The following is a 20,181-nucleotide window of genomic DNA, read 5'->3' as shown; positions in this document are numbered from 1 at the left end:
ATCACCAACAATGGATGGTCAGTGATCACCAACAATGGACGGTCAATGATCACCGGCTAAATATTGTCAGTGATCACCAACAATAGACGTTCAATGATCACCAACAATGGACAGTCAGTGATCACCAACAATGGACGGTCAGTGATCACCAACAATGGACGGTCAATGATCACCAACAATGGACGGTCAATGCTCACCGGTAAATATTGTCAGTGATCACCAACAATAGACGTTCAATGATCACCAACAATGGACAGTCAGTGATCACCAACAGTGGACGGTCAGTGATCACCAACAATGTAGGGTCAATGATCACCAACAATAGACTGCCAATGATCATCGGAAATGGACATTCAGTGATCACCAACAATGGACGGTCAATGATCAACAACAATGGACGGTCAGTGATCACCAACAATGGACGATCAGTGATCACCAACAATGGATGGTCAGTGCTCAACAACAATGGACAGTTAATGATCACCAACAATGGAAGGTCAATGATCACCAACAATAGATGGTCAATGATCACCAACAATGGACGGCCAATGATCAGCAACAATGGACGGTGAATGATCAGCAACAATGGACGGTCAATGATCACCAACAATGGATGGTCAGCGATCACCGGCAATGGACGGTTAGTGATCACCACAATGGACGGTCAATGATCACCAACAATGGACGTTCAATGATCACCAACAATGGACGGTCAATGATCACCAACAACAGACGGTCAGGGATCACCAACATTGGACAGTCAATGATCACCAACAATGGACGGTCAGTGATCACCAACAATGGATGGTCAGTGATCACCAACAATGGACGGTCAATGATCACCAACAATGGACGGTCAGTGATCACCAACAATGGACGGTCAGTGATCACCAAAAATAGACGGTCAATGATCACCAACAATGGACAGTCAGTGATCACCAACAATGAATGGTCAGTGATCACTGACAATGGACGGTCAGTGATCACCAACAATGTACGGTCAATGATCACCAACAATGGGCAGCGAGTGATCACCAACAATGGAAGTTCAGTGATCAGCAAAAATGGACAATCAATGATCACCAAGAATGGACAATCAATGATCACCAACAATGGACGGTCAATGATCACAAACAATGGACGGTCAGTGATCACCAACAATGGACGTTCAGTGATCACCAACAATGGACGGTCAATGATCGCCAACAATGGACGGTCAGTGATCACCAACAATGGAAGGTCAATGATCACCAACAATGGACGGTCAGTGATCACCAACAATGGACGGTCAGTGATCACCAACAAGGATGGTCAATAATCAGCAACAATGGACGGTCAATGATCACCAACAATGGACGGTCAGTGATCACCAACAATGGACGGTCAGTGATCACCAACAATGGACGGTCAATGATCAACAACATTGGACGGTCAATGATCACCAACAATGGACGGTCAGTGATCACCAACAATGGACGTCAGTGATCACCAACAATGGACGGTCAGTGATCACCAACAATGGACTGTCAATGATCACCAACAATGGACGGTCAATGATCACCAACAATGGACGGTCAATGATCACAAACAATGTACGGTCAGTGATCACCGGCAAGGTCGGTCAATGATCACCAACAATGGATGGTCAATGATCATCAACAATGGACGGATAAGTATCACCAACAATGGACGGTCAGTTATCACCAACAATGGACGGTCAATGAACACAAACAATGCATGGTCAGTGATCACCGGCAATGAACGATCAACGTTCACCAACAATGGACGGTCAGTGATCACCAACAATGGATGGTCAGTGATCACCAACAATGGACGGTCAATGATCACCAACAATGGACGGTCAGTGATCACCAACAATGGACGGTCAGTGATCACCAACAATGGACGGTCAGTGATCACCAACAATGGACGGTCAATGATCACCAACAATGGACAGTCAGAGATCACCAACAATGGACGGTCAGTGATCACCAACAACGGACGGTCAGTGATCACCAACAATGGATGGTCATGAATACCAAAAAATGGATGGTCAGTGATCATCAACAATTGACGGTCAGTGATCACCAACAATGGACGTTCAATGATCACAAACAATGGACGGTCAATGATCACCAAAAATGGGCAGTCAATGATCATCGCCAATGGACGGTCAGTGATCACCAACAATGGACCATCAGTGATCAACAACAATAGACGTTCAGTGATCACCAACAATGGACGGTCACTGACCACCAACAATGGACGGTCAATGATCAGCAACAATGGACAGTAAATGATCACCAACAATGGACGGTCAATGATCACCAACAATGGATGGTCAGTGATCACCAACAATGGACGGTCAATGATCACCGGCTAAATATTGTCAGTGATCACCAACAATAGACGTTCAATGATCACCAACAATGGACAGTCAGTGATCACCAACAATGGACGGTCAGTGATCACCAACAATGGACGGTCAATGATCACCAACAATGGACGGTCAATGCTCACCGGTAAATATTGTCAGTGATCACCAACAATAGACGTTCAATGATCACCAACAATGGACAGTCAGTGATCACCAACAGTGGACGGTCAGTGATCACCAACAATGTAGGGTCAATGATCACCAACAATAGACTGCCAATGATCATCGGAAATGGACATTCAGTGATCACCAACAATGGACGGTCAATGATCAACAACAATGGACGGTCAGTGATCACCAACAGTGGACGATCAGTGATCACCAACAATGGATGGTCAGTGCTCAACAACAATGGACAGTTAATGATCACCAACAATGGAAGGTCAATGATCACCAACAATAGATGGTCAATGATCACCAACAATGGACGGCCAATGATCAGCAACAATGGACGGTGAATGATCAGCAACAATGGACGGTCAATGATCACCAACAATGGATGGTCAGCGATCACCGGCAATGGACGGTTAGTGATCACCACAATGGACGGTCAATGATCACCAACAATGGACGTTCAATGATCACCAACAATGGACGGTCAATGATCACCAACAACAGACGGTCAGGGATCACCAACATTGGACAGTCAATGATCACCAACAATGGACGGTCAGTGATCACCAACAATGGATGGTCAGTGATCACCAACAATGGACGGTCAATGATCACCAACAATGGACGGTCAGTGATCACCAACAATGGACGGTCAGTGATCACCAAAAATAGACGGTCAATGATCACCAACAATGGACAGTCAGTGATCACCAACAATGAATGGTCAGTGATCACTGACAATGGACGGTCAGTGATCACCAACAATGTACGGTCAATGATCACCAACAATGGGCAGCGAGTGATCACCAACAATGGAAGTTCAGTGATCAGCAAAAATGGACAATCAATGATCACCAAGAATGGACAATCAATGATCACCAACAATGGACGGTCAATGATCACAAACAATGGACGGTCAGTGATCACCAACAATGGACGTTCAGTGATCACCAACAATGGACGGTCAATGATCGCCAACAATGGACGGTCAGTGATCACCAACAATGGAAGGTCAATGATCACCAACAATGGACGGTCAGTGATCACCAACAATGGACGGTCAGTGATCACCAACAAGGATGGTCAATAATCAGCAACAATGGACGGTCAATGATCACCAACAATGGACGGTCAGTGATCACCAACAATGGACGGTCAGTGATCACCAACAATGGACGGTCAATGATCAACAACATTGGACGGTCAATGATCACCAACAATGGACGGTCAGTGATCACCAACAATGGACGTCAGTGATCACCAACAATGGACGGTCAGTGATCACCAACAATGGACTGTCAATGATCACCAACAATGGACGGTCAATGATCACCAACAATGGACGGTCAATGATCACAAACAATGTACGGTCAGTGATCACCGGCAAGGTCGGTCAATGATCACCAACAATGGATGGTCAATGATCATCAACAATGGACGGATAAGTATCACCAACAATGGACGGTCAGTTATCACCAACAATGGACGGTCAATGAACACAAACAATGCATGGTCAGTGATCACCGGCAATGGACGATCAACGTTCACCAACAATGGACGGTCAGTGATCACCAACAATGGACGGTCAGTGATCACCAACAATGGACGGTCAGTGATCACCAACTATGGCCTGTCAGTGATCACCAACAATGGACGGTCAGTGATCAACAACAATGGAAGGTCAGTGATCACCAACAATGGACGGTCAATGATCACTAACAATGGACGGTCAGCGATCACCAACAATGGACGGTCAATGATCACCAAAAATGGACGGTAAATGATCACCATCAATGGACGGTCAGTGATCACCAACAATGGACGGTCAATGATCTCCAACAATGGATGGTCAGTGATCACCGGCAATGGACGGTCAATGATCACCAACAATGGGCGGTCAGTGATCACCAACAATGGACGGTCAATGATCACCAGCAATGGATGGTCAGTGATCACCAACAATGGACGGTTAATGATCACCGGCTAAGTATGGTCAGTGATCACCAACAATAGACGTTCAATGATCACCAACAATGGACGGTCAATGATCACCGACAATGGACGGTCAATGATCACCAACAATGGATAGTCAGTGATCACCAACAATGGATGGGCAGTGATCACCGGCAATGGACGGTCAATGATCACCAACAATGGATAGTCAGTGATCACCAACAATGGACGGTCAGTGATCACCAACAATGGACGGTCAATGATCACCGACAATGGACGGTCAATGATCACCAACAACGGACGGTCAGTGATCACCAACAATGGACGGTCAATGATCAGCAACAATAGACTGCCAATGATCATCGGAAAGGGACATTCAGTGATCACCAACAATGGACGGTCAATGATCAACAACAATGGACGGTCAATGATCACCAACAATGGACGGACAGTGATCACCAACAATGGACGGACAGTGATCACCAACAATGGATGGTCAATGATCAACAACAATGGACGGCCAGTGATCACCAACAATGGACGGTCAGTGTTCACCAACAACGGACGTTCAGTGATCACCAACAATGGGCGGTCAGTGATCACCAAAAATGGACGGTCAATGATCAACAACAATGGACGGCCAGTGATCACCAACAATGGACGGTCAATGATCACCAGCAATGGACGGTCAGTAATCACCGGCAATGGACGGTCAGTGATCACCGACAATTGACGGTCAGTGATCACAGACAATGGACGGTCAATGATCACCAACAATGGACGGTCAATGATCACCAACAGTGGACGGTCAGTGATCGCCAAAAATGTACAGACAGTGATCACCACAATGGACAGTCAATGATCACCAACAATGGATGGCCAGTGATCACCGGCAATGGATGATCAGTGATCAACAACAATGGATGGTCAATGATCACCGGCAATGGATGATCAGTGATCAACAACAATGGATGGTCAATGATCACCAACAATGGAGGGTCAGTGATCACCAACAATGGACGGTCAGTGATCACCAACAATGGACGTTCAATGATCACCAACAATGGACGGTCAATGATCACCAACTATGGGAGGTCAATGATCACCAACAATGGACGTTCAATGATCACCAACAATGGACGGTCAATGATCACCAACTATGGGCGGTCAATGATCACCAACAATGGACGGTCAGTGATCACCAACAATGGACAGGCAGTGATCACCAACAATGGACGGTCAGTGATCACCAACAATGGGCGGTCAGTGATCACCAACAATGGACGGTCAGTGATCACCAACAATGGACGGTCAATGATCACCAACAATGGACAGTCAGAGATCACCAACAATGGACGGTCAGTGATCACCAACAACGGACGGTCAGTGATCACCAACAATGGATGGTCATGAATACCAAAAAATGGATGGTCAGTGATCATCAACAATTGACGGTCAGTGATCACCAACAATGGACGTTCAATGATCACAAACAATGGACGGTCAATGATCACCAAAAATGGGCAGTCAATGATCATCGCCAATGGACGGTCAGTGATCACCAACAATGGACCATCAGTGATCAACAACAATAGACGTTCAGTGATCACCAACAATGGACGGTCACTGACCACCAACAATGGACGGTCAATGATCAGCAACAATGGACAGTAAATGATCACCAACAATGGACGGTCAATGATCACCAACAATGGATGGTCAGTGATCACCAACAATGGACGGTCAATGATCACCGGCTAAATATTGTCAGTGATCACCAACAATAGACGTTCAATGATCACCAACAATTGACAGTCAGTGATCACCAACAATGGATGGTCAGTGATCACCAACAATGGACGGTCAATGATCACCAACAATGGACGGTCAATGCTCACCGGTAAATATTGTCAGTGATCACCAACAATAGACGTTCAATGATCACCAACAATGGACAGTCAGTGATCACCAACAGTGGACGGTCAGTGATCACCAACAATGTAGGGTCAATGATCACCAACAATAGACTGCCAATGATCATCGGAAATGGACATTCAGTGATCACCAACAATGGACGGTCAATGATCAACAACAATGGACGGTCAGTGATCACCAACAATGGACGATCAGTGATCACCAACAATGGATGGTCAGTGCTGAACAACAATGGACAGTTAATGATCACCAACAATGGAAGGTCAATGATCACCAACAATAGATGGTCAATGATCACCAACAATGGACGGCCAATGATCAGCAACAATGGACGGTGAATGATCAGCAACAATGGACGGTCAATGATCACCAACAATGGATGGTCAGCGATCACCGGCAATGGACGGTTAGTGATCACCACAATGGACGGTCAATGATCACCAACAATGGACGTTCAATGATCACCAACAATGGACGGTCAATGATCACCAACAATGGATGGTCAGTGATCACCAACAATGGACGGTCAATGATCACCAACAATGGACGGTCAGTGATCACCAACAATGGACGGTCAGTGATCACCAAAAATAGACGGTCAATGATCACCAACAATGGACAGTCAGTGATCACCAACAATGAATGGTCAGTGATCACTGACAATGGACGGTCAGTGATCACCAACAATGTACGGTCAATGATCACCAACAATGGGCAGCGAGTGATCACCAACAATGGAAGTTCAGTGATCAGCAAAAATGGACAATCAATGATCACCAAGAATGGACAATCAATGATCACCAACAATGGACGGTCAATGATCACAAACAATGGACGGTCAGTGATCACCAACAATGGACGTTCAGTGATCACCAACAATGGACGGTCAATGATCGCCAACAATGGACGGTCAGTGATCACCAACAATGGAAGGTCAATGATCACCAACAATGGACGGTCAGTGATCACCAACAATGGACGGTCAGTGATCACCAACAATGGACGGTCAATGATCACCAACAATGGACAGTCAGAGATCACCAACAATGGACGGTCAGTGATCACCAACAATGGACGGTCAGTGATCACCAACAATGGACGGTCAATGATCAACAACATTGGACGGTCAATGATCACCAACAATGGACGGTCAGTGATCACCAACAATGGACGTCAGTGATCACCAACAATGGACGGTCAGTGATCACCAACAATGGACTGTCAATGATCACCAACAATGGACGGTCAATGATCACAAACAATGTACGGTCAGTGATCACCGGCAAGGTCGGTCAATGATCACCAACAATGGATGGTCAATGATCATCAACAATGGACGGATAAGTATCACCAACAATGGACGGTCAGTTATCACCAACAATGGACGGTCAATGAACACAAACAATGCATGGTCAGTGATCACCGGCAATGGACGATCAACGTTCACCAACAATGGACGGTCAGTGATCACCAACAATGGACGGTCAGTGATCACCAACAATGGACGGTCAGTGATCACCAACTATGGCCTGTCAGTGATCACCAACAATGGACGGTCAGTGATCAACAACAATGGAAGGTCAGTGATCACCAACAATGGACGGTCAATGATCACTAACAATGGACGGTCAGCGATCACCAACAATGGACGGTCAATGATCACCAAAAATGGACGGTAAATGATCACCATCAATGGACGGTCAGTGATCACCAACAATGGACGGTCAATGATCTCCAACAATGGATGGTCAGTGATCACCGGCAATGGACGGTCAATGATCACCAACAATGGGCGGTCAGTGATCACCAACAATGGACGGTCAATGATCACCAGCAATGGATGGTCAGTGATCACCAACAATGGACGGTCAATGATCACCGGCTAAGTATGGTCAGTGATCACCAACAATAGACGTTCAATGATCACCAACAATGGACGGTCAATGATCACCGACAATGGACGGTCAATGATCACCAACAATGGATAGTCAGTGATCACCAACAATGGATGGCCAGTGATCACCGGCAATGGACGGTCAATGATCACCAACAATGGATAGTCAGTGATCACCAACAATGGACGGTCAGTGATCACCAACAATGGACGGTCAATGATCACCGACAATGGACGGTCAATGATCACCAACAACGGACGGTCAGTGATCACCAACAATGGACGGTCAATGATCAGCAACAATGGACGGTCAATGGTCACCAACAATGGACGGTCAATGATCAACAACAATAGACTGCCAATGATCATCGGAAAGGGACATTCAGTGATCACCAACAATGGACGGTCAATGATCAACAACAATGGACGGTCAGTGATCACCAACAATGGACGATCAGTGATCACCAACAATGGACGGTCAGTGATCACCAACAATGTATGGTCAGTGATCACCAACAATGGACGGTCAATGATCACCAACAATGGACGGTCAATGATTACCAACAATGGATGGTCAGTGCTCAACAACAATGGACAGTTAATGATCACCAACAATGGATGGTCAATGTTCACCAACAATGGACGGCCAATGATCAGCAACAATGGACGGTCAATGATCAGCAACAATGGACAGTAATGATCACCAACAATGGACGGTCAGCGATCACCGGCAATGGACGGTTAGTGATCACCACAATGGACGGTCAATGATCACCAACAATGGACATTCAATGATCACCAACAATGGACGGTCAATGATCACCAACAACTTGCAGTCAGGGATCACCAACATTGGACAGTCAATGATCACCAACAATGGACGGTCAGTGATCACCAACAATGGTCAGTCAGTGATCACCATCAATGGACGGTCAATGATCACCAACAATGGACGGTCAGTGATCACCAACAATGGACGGTCAGTGATCACCAAAAATAGACGGTCAATGATCACCAACAATGGAGAGTCAGTGATCACCAACAATGGACGGACAGTGATCACTGACAATGGACGGACAGTGATCACTGACAATGGACGGTCAGTGATCAACAACAATGTACGGTCAATGATCACCAACAATGGACAGCGAGTGATCACCAACAATGGAAGTTCAGTGATCACCAAAAATGGACCGTCAGTGATCACCAAGAATGGACGGACTATGATCACCAACAATGGACGGTCAATGATCACCAACAATGGACGGTCAATGATCACCAACAATGGACAGTCAGTGATCACCAACAATGGACGGTCAATGATCACCAACAATGGACGGTCAGTGCTCAACCAAAATGGACGGTCAATGATCATCAAAAATGGAAGGTCAATGATCACCAACAATGGACGGTCAATGATCACCAACAATGGATGGTCAGTGATCACTGACAATGGACGGTCAATGTTCAACGGCAATGGACAGTCAGTGATCACCAACAATGGATGGTCAGTGATCACCAACAATGGATGGACAGTGAGCACCAACAATGGACGGTCAGTGATCATCAACAATGGAAGGTCAGTGATCACCAACAATGAACAGTCAGTGACCACCAATAATGGACGGTCAGCGGTCACCAACAATGGACGGTCAGTGATCACCAACAATGGATGGTCAGTGATCAACAACAATGGGTGGTCAGTGATCAACAAAAATGGACGGTCAATGATCAGCAACAATGGACGGTCAATGATCAGCAACAATTGACGGTCAATGATCACCAACAATGGACGGTCAGCGATCACCGGCAATGGACGCTCAGTGATCACCAACAATGGACGGTCAGTGATCACCAACAATGGACGGTCAATGATCACCGGCAATGGATGGTCAGTGATCACCAAAAATGGACGGTCAGTGATCATCGGCAATGGACAGTCATTGATCACCAACAATGGACGGTCAGTTATCACCAACAATGCATGGTCAATGATCACCAACAATGGACGGTCAATGATCATCGGCAATGGACAGTCATTGATCACCAACAATGGACGGTCAGTTATCACCAACAATGGATGGTCAATGATCACTAACAATGGTTGGTCAGTGATCACCAACAATGGACGGTCAGTGATCACCAACAATGGACGGTCAATGATCACCAACAATGGACGGTCAATGATCACCAACTATGGGCGGTCAATGATCACCAACAATGGACGGTCAGTGATCACCAGCAATGGACGGTCAATGATCAACGGCAAAGGACAGGCAGTGATCACCATCAATGGACGGTCAGTGATCAACAACAATGGCCGGTCAATGATCAACGGCAAAGGACAGGCAGTGATCACCATCAATGGACGGTCAGTGATCAACAACAATGGACGGTCAATGATCACCAACAATGGGCGGTCAATGAATAACAAAAAATGGATGGTCAGTGATCATCAACAATTGACGGTCAGTGATCACCAACAATGGACGTTCAAGGATCACAAACAATGGACGGTCAATGATCACCAACAATGGACAGTCAATGATCATCGCCAATGGACGGTCAGTGATCACCACCAATGGACCATCAGTGATCACCAACAATGGACGTTCAGTGATCACCAACAATGGACGGTCACTGACCACCAACAATGGACGATCAATGATCAGCAACAATGGACAGTCAATGATCACCAACAATGGACGGTCAATGATCACCAACAATGGATGGTCAGTGATCACCAACAATGGACTGTCAATGATCACCGGCTAAATATCGTCAGTGATCACCAACAATAGACGTTCAATGATCACCAACAATGGACAGTCAGTGATCACCAACAGTGGACGGTCAGTGATCACCAACAATGTATGGTCAATGATCACCAACAATAGACTGCCAATGATCATCGGAAATGGACATTCAGTGATCACCAACAATGGACGGTCAATGATCAACAACAATGGACGGTCAGTGATCACCAACAATGGACGATCAGTGATCACCAACAATGGACGGTCAGGGATCACCAACAATGGATGGTCAGTGATCAACAACAATGGACAGTTAATGATCACCAACAATGGAAGGTCAATGATCACCAACAATAGATGGTCAATGATCAGCAACAATGGACGGTCAATGATCACCAACAATGGATGGCCAGCGGTCACGGGCAATGGACGGTTAGTGATCACCACAGTGGATGGTCAATGATCACCAACAATGGACGTTCAATGATCACCAACAATGGACGGTCAATGATCATCGGAAATGGACATTCAGTGATCACCAACAATGGACGGTCAATGATCAACAACAATGGACGGTCAGTGATCACCAACAATGGACGATCAGTGATCACCAACAATGGACGGTCAGGGATCACCAACAATGTATGGTCAGTGATCACCAACAATGGGCGGTCAATGATCACCAACAATGGACGGTCAATGATCACCAACAATGGATGGTCAGTGCTCAACAACAATGGACAGTTAATGATCGCCAACAATGGATGGTCAATGTTCACCAACAATGGACGGCCAATGATCAGCAACAATGGACGGTCAATGGTCAGCAACAATGGACGGTCAATGATCACCAACAATGGACAGTCAGTGATCACCAACAATGGACGGTCAATGATCACCAACAATGGACGGCCAATGATCAGCAACAATGGACGGTCAATGATCACCAACAATGGTCGGTCAATGATCAGCAACAATGGACAGTCAATGATCACCAACAATGGAAGGTCAATGATCACCAACAATGGACGGTCAATGATCACCAGCAATGGATGGTCAGTGATCACCGGCTAAGTATGGTCAGTGCTCACCAACAATAGACGTTCAATGATCACCAACAATGGATAGTCAGTGATCACCAACAATGGACGGTCAGTGATCACCAACAATGGACGGTCAATGATCACCGACAATGGACGGTCAGTGATCACCAACAATGGACGGTCAGTGATCACCAACAATGGACGGTCAATGATCAGCAACAATGGACGGTCAATGATCACCGGCTAAGTATGGTCAGTGATCACCAACAATAGACGTTCAATGATCACCAACAATGGATAGTCAGTGATCACCAACAATGGACGGTCAGTGATCACCAACAATGGACGGTCAATGATCACCGACAATGGACGGTCAGTGATCACCAACAATGGACGGTCAGTGATCACCAACAATGGACGGTCAATGATCAGCAACAATGGACGGTCAATGGTCACCAACAATGGACGGTCAATGATCAACAACAATAGACTGCCAATGATCATCGGAGAGGGACATTCAGTGATCACCAACAATGGACGGTCAATGATCAACAACAATGGACGGTCAGTGATCACCAACAATGGACGATCAGTGATCACCAACAATGGACGGTCAGTGATCACCAACAATGTATGGTCAGTGATCACCAACAATGGACGGTCAATGATCACTAACAATGGACGGTCAATGATCACCAACAATGGATGGTCAGTGCTCAACAACAATGGACAGTTAATGATCATCAACAATGGATGGTCAATGTTCACCAACAATGGACGGCCAATGATCAGCAACAATGGACGGTCAATGATCAGCAACAATGGACGGTCAATGATCACCAACAATGGACGGTCAGCGATCACCGGCAATGGACGGTTAGTGATCACCACAATGGATGGTCAATGATCACCAACAATGGACGTTCAATGATCACCAACAATGGACGGTCAGTGATCACCAACAATGGACCATCAGTGATCACCAACAATGGACATTCAGTGATCACCAACAATGGACGGTCACTGACCACCAACAATGGATGGTCAATGATCAGCAACAATGGACAGTCAATGATCACCAACAATGGACGGTCAATGATCACCAACAATGGATGGTCAGTGATCACCAACAATGGACGGTCAATGACCACCGGCTAAATGTTGTCAGTGATCACCAACAATAGACATTCAATGATCACCAACAATGGACAGTCAGTGATCACCAACAATGGACGGTCAGTGATCACCAACAATGGACGGTCAATGATCACCAACAATGGACGGTCAATCATCACCAACAATGGACGGTCAGTGATCACCAACAATGGACGATCAGTGATCACCAACAATGGACGGTCAGTGATCACCAACAATGGACGGTCAATGATCACCAACAATGGACGGTCAATCATCACCAACAATGGACGGTCAGTGATCACCAACAATGGACGATCAGTGATCACCAACAATGGACGGTCAGTGATCACCAACAATGTATGGTCAGTGATCACCAACAATGGATGGTCAATGATCACCAACAATGGACGGTCAATGATCACCAACAATGGATGGTCAGTGCTCAACAACAATGGACAGTTAATGATCACCAACAATGGAAGGTCAATGATCACCAACAACAGATGGTCAATGATCACCAACAATGGACGGCCAATGATCAGCAACAATGGACGGTCAATGATCAGCAACAATGGCCAGTCAATGATCACCAACAATGGATGGTCAGCGATCACCGGCAATGGATGGTTAGTGATCACCACAATCGACGGTCATGATCACCAACAATGGACGTTCAATGATCACCAACAAGGGACGGTCAATGATCAACAACAACAGACGGTCAGGGATCACCAACATTGGACAGTCAATGATCACGAACAATGGACGGTCAGTGATCACCAACAATGGATGGTCAGTGCTCACCAACAATGGACGGTCAATGATCACCAACAATGGACGGTCAGTGATCACCAACAATGGACGGTCAGTGATCACCAAAAATAGATGGTCAATGATCACCAACAATGGACAGTCAGTGATCACCAACAGTGAATGGTCAGTGATCACTGACAATGGACGGTCAGTAATCACCAACAATGTACGGTCAATGATCACCAACAATGGACAGTGAGTGATCACCAACAATGGAAGTTCAGTGATCACCAACAATGGATGGTCAGTGATCACCAACAATGGACGGTCAGTGATAACAAACAATGGACGGTCAATGATCACCAACAATGGATGGTCAATGATCAGCAACAATGGACAGTCAATGATCATCGGCAATGGACAGTCAATGATCACCAACAATGGACAGTCAGTGATCACCAACAATGGACGGTCAATGAGCACCAACAATGGACGGTCAGTGATCACCAACAATGGACAGTCAATGATCACCAACAATGGACGGTCAGTGATAACCAACAATGGACGGTCAATGATCACCAACAATGGGCGGTCAATGATCACCAACAATGGACGGTCAATGATCACCAACAATGGACGGTCAATGGTCACCAACAATGGACGCTCAGTGATCACCAACAATGGACGGTGAGTGATCACCAACAATGGACGGTCAATGATCACCAACAATGGACGGTCAATGATCACCAACAATGGAGGGTCAATGATCAGCAACAATGGACGGTCAATGATCAGCAACAATGGACGGTCAATGATCAGCAACAATGGACGCTCAGTGATCACCAACAATGGACGATCAATGATCACCGGCTAAATATTGTCAGTGATCACCAACAATAGACGTTCAATGATCACCAACAATGGACAGTCAGTGATCACCAACAATGGACGGTCAGTGATCACCAACAATGGACGGTCAATGCTCACCAACAATGGACGGTCAATGATCACCAACAATAGACTGCCAATGATCATCGGAAATGGACATTCAGTGATCACCAACAATGGACGGTCAATGATCAACAACAATGGACGGTCAGTGATCACCAACAATGGACGATCAGTGATCACCAACAATGGACGGTCAGTGATCACCAACAATGTATGGTCAGTGATCACCAACAATGGACGGTCAATGATCACCAACAATGGACAGTTAATGATCACCAACAATGGAAGGTCAATGATCACCAACAATAGATGGTCAATGATCACCAACAATGGACGGCCAATGATCAGCAACAATGGACGGTCAATGATCAGCAACAATGGCCGGTCAATGATCACCAACAATGGACGGTCAGTGATCACCAACAATGGATGGTCAGTGATCACCAACAATGGACGGTCAATGATCACCAACAATGGACGGTCAGTGATCACCAAAAATAGATGGTCAATGATCACCAGCAATGGACAGTCAGTGATCACCAACAGTGAATGGTCAGTGATCACCGACAATGGACGGTCAGTGATCACCAACAATGTACGGTCAATGATCACCAACAATGGACAGTGAGTGATCACCAACAATGGAAGTTCAGTGATCACCAACAATGGATGGTCAGTGATCACCAAGAATGGACGGTCTATGATCACCAACAATGGACGGTCAGTGATCACCAACAATGGACGGTCAATGATCACCAACAATGGATGGTCAATGATCACCAACAATGGAAGGTCAATGATCATCGGCAATGGACAGTCAATGATCACCAACAATGGACGGTCAGTGATCACCAACAATGGACGGTCAATGAGCACCAACAATGGACGGTCAGTGATCACCAACAATGGACAGTCAATGATCACCAACAATGGACGGTCAGTGATAACCAACAATGGGCGGTCAATGATCACCAACAATGGGCGGTCAATGATCACCAACAATGGACGGTCAGTGATCACCAACAATGGACGGTCAATGATCACCGACAATGGACGGTCAGTGAGCACCAACAGTGGACGGTCAGTGATCACCAACAATGTATGGTCAGTGATCACCAACAATGGACGGTCAATGATCACCGGCTAAATATTGTCAGTGATCACCAACAATAGACGTTCAATGATCACCAACAATGGACAGTCAGTGATCACCAACAGTGGACGGTCAATGATCAACAACAATGGACGGTCAGTGATCACCAACAACGGACGGTCAATGATCACCAACAATGGATGGTCAGTGCTCAACAACAATGGACAGTTAATGATCACCAACAATGGAAGGTCAATGATCACCAACAATAGATGGTCAATGATCACCAACAATGGACGGCCAATGATCAGCAACAATGGACGGTCAATGATCAGCAACAATGGCCAGTCAATGATCACCAACAATGGATGGTCAGCGATCACCGGCAATGGATGGTTAGTGATCACCACAATCGACGGTCATGATCACCAACAATGGACGTTCAATGATCACCAACAAGGGACGGTCAATGATCAACAACAACAGACGGTCAGGGATCACCAACATTGGACAGTCAATGATCACCAACAATGGACGGTCAGTGATCACCAACAATGGATGGTCAGTGCTCACCAACAATGGACGGTCAATGATCACCAACAATAGACGGTCAGTGATCACCAACAATGGACGGTCAGTGATCACCAAAAATAGATGGTCAATGATCACCAACAATGGACAGTCAGTGATCACCAACAGTGAATGGTCAGTGATCACTGACAATGGACGGTCAGTAATCACCAACAATGTACGGTCAATGATCACCAACAATGGACAGTGAGTGATCACCAACAATGGAAGTTCAGTGATCACCAACAATGGATGGTCAGTGATCACCAACAATGGACGGTCAGTGATAACCAACAATGGACAGTCAATGATCACCAACAATGGATGGTCAATGATCAGCAACAATGGACAGTCAATGATCATCGGCAATGGACAGTCAATGATCACCAACAATGGACGGTCAGTGATCACCAACAATGGACGGTCAATGAGCACCAACAATGGACGGTCAGTGATCACCAACAATGGACAGTCAATGATCACCAACAATGGACGGTCAGTGATAACCAACAATGGACGGTCAATGATCACCAACAATGGGCGGTCAATGATCACCAACAATGGACGGTCAATGATCACCAACAATGGACGGTCAATGGTCACCAACAATGGACGCTCAGTGATCACCAACAATGGACGGTGAGTGATCACCAACAATGGACGTTCAATGATCACCAACAATGGACGGTCAATGATCACCAACAATGGACGGTCAATGATCAGCAACAATGGACGGTCAATGATCAGCAACAATGGACGGTCAATGATCAGCAACAATGGACGCTCAGTGATCACCAACAATGGACGGTCAATGATCACCGGCTAAATATTGTCAGTGATCACCAACAATAGACGTTCAATGATCACCAACAATGGACAGTCAGTGATCACCAACAATGGACGGTCAGTGATCACCAACAATGGACGGTCAATGCTCACCAACAATGGACGGTCAATGATCACCAACAATAGACTGCCAATGATCATCGGAAATGGACATTCAGTGATCACCAACAATGGACGGTCAATGATCAACAACAATGGACGGTCAGTGATCACCAACAATGGACGATCAGTGATCACCAACAATGGACGGTCAGTGATCACCAACAATGTATGGTCAGTGATCACCAACAATGGACGGTCAATGATCACCAACAATGGACAGTTAATGATCACCAACAATGGAAGGTCAATGATCACCAACAATAGATGGTCAATGATCACCAACAATGGACGGCCAATGATCAGCAACAATGGACGGTCAATGATCAGCAACAATGGCCGGTCAATGATCACCAACAATGGACGGTCAGTGATCACCAACAATGGATGGGCAGTGATCACCAACAATGGACGGTCAATGATCACCAACAATGGACGGTCAGTGATCACCAAAAATAGATGGTCAATGATCACCAACAATGGACAGTCAGTGATCACCAACAGTGAATGGTCAGTGATCACCGACAATGGTCGGTCAGTGATCACCAACAATGTACGGTCAATGATCACCAACAATGGACAGTGAGTGATCACCAACAATGGAAGTTCAGTGATCACCAACAATGGATGGTCAGTGATCACCAAGAATGGACGGTCTATGATCACCAACAATGGACGGTCAGTGATCACCAACAATGGACGGTCAATGATCACCAACAATGGATGGTCAATGATCACCAACAATGGAAGGTCAATGATCATCGGCAATGGACAGTCAATGATCACCAACAATGGACGGTCAGTGATCACCAACAATGGACAGTCAATGATCACCAACAATGGACGGTCAGTGATAACCAACAATGGGCGGTCAATGATCACCAACAATGGGCGGTCAATGATCACCAACAATGGACGGTCAGTGATCACCAACAATGGACGGTCAATGATCACCGACAATGGACGGTCAGTGAGCACCAACAGTGGACGGTCAGTGATCACCAACAATGTATGGTCAGTGATCACCAACAATGGACGGTCAATGATCACCGGCTAAATATTGTCAGTGATAACCAACAATAGACGTTCAATGATCACCAACAATGGACAGTCAGTGATCACCAACAGTGGACGGTCAATGATCAACAACAATGGACGGTCAGTGATCACCAACAATGGACGGTCAATGATCACCAACAATGGACCATCAGTGCTCAACCAAAATGGACGGTCAATGATCACCAAAAATGGAAGGTCAATGATCACCAACAATGGACGGTCAATGATCACCAACAATGGATGGTCAGTGATCACTGACAATGGACGGTCAATGTTCAACGGCAATGAACAGTCAGTGATCACCGGCAATGGACGGTCAGTGATCATCAACAATGGACGGTCAGTGATCACCAACAATGAACGGTCAGTGACCACCAACAATGGACGGTCAGTGATCACCAACATTGGATGGTCAATGATCACCGGCAATGGATGATCAGTGATCACCAACAATGGACGGTCAGTGATCACCAACAATGGACGGTCAATGATCAACAACAATGGATGGTCAATGATCACCAACAATGGACAGTCAATGATCATCGGCAATGGACAGTCAATGATCACCAACAACGGACGGTCAGTGATCACCAATAATGGACGGTCAGTGATCACCAACAATGGACGGTCAATGATCACCAACAATGGACGGTCAGTGATCCCCAACAATGGATGGTCAGTGATCACCAACAATGGACGGTCAGTGATCACCAACAATGGACGGTCAGTGATCACCAACAATGGACGGTCAATGATCACCAACAATGGACGGTCAGTGATCACCAACAATGGACGGTCAGTGATCACCGGCAATGGATGATCAGTGATCACCAACAATGGACGGTCAGTGATCACCAACAATGGACGGTCAGTGATCACCAACAATGGACGGTCAGTGATCACCAACAATGGACGGTCAATGATCACCAACAATGGACGGTCAGTAATCACCAACAATGGACGGTCAGTGATCACCAACAATGGACGGTCAATGATCACCAACAATGGACGGTCAGTGATCACCAACAATGGACGGTCAATGATCACCAACAATGGATGGTCAATGATCACCAACAATGGATGGTCAATGATCATCAGCAATGGACGGTCAATGATCACCAACAATGGACGGTCAATGATCATCAACAATGGACGGTCAATGATCACCAACAATGGACGGTCAATGATCACCAACAATGGACGCTCAGTGATCACCAACAATGAACGGTGAGTGATCACCAACAATGGACGGTCAATGATCACCAAAATGGACGGTCAATGATCACCAACAATGGACGGTCAATGATCACCAACAATGGACGGTCAATGATCACCAACAATGGACGGTCAATGATCACCAAAATGGACGGTCAATGATCACCAACAATGGACGGTCAATGATCACCAACAATGGACGGTCAATGATCATCAACAATGGATGGTCAATGATCACCAACAATGGACGGTCAATGATCACGAACAATGGATGGTCAATGATCACCAACAATGGACGGTCAATGATCATCAACAATGGACGGTCA

The sequence above is a fragment of the Somniosus microcephalus genome, chromosome 4, assembly GCF_052327205.1.
Source record: "Somniosus microcephalus isolate GS21.2 chromosome 4, FLI_Smic_1.0, whole genome shotgun sequence".
Classification (NCBI taxonomy): Eukaryota; Metazoa; Chordata; class Chondrichthyes; order Squaliformes; family Somniosidae; genus Somniosus; species Somniosus microcephalus.
Note: the sequence above shows the minus strand (reverse complement) of the source record.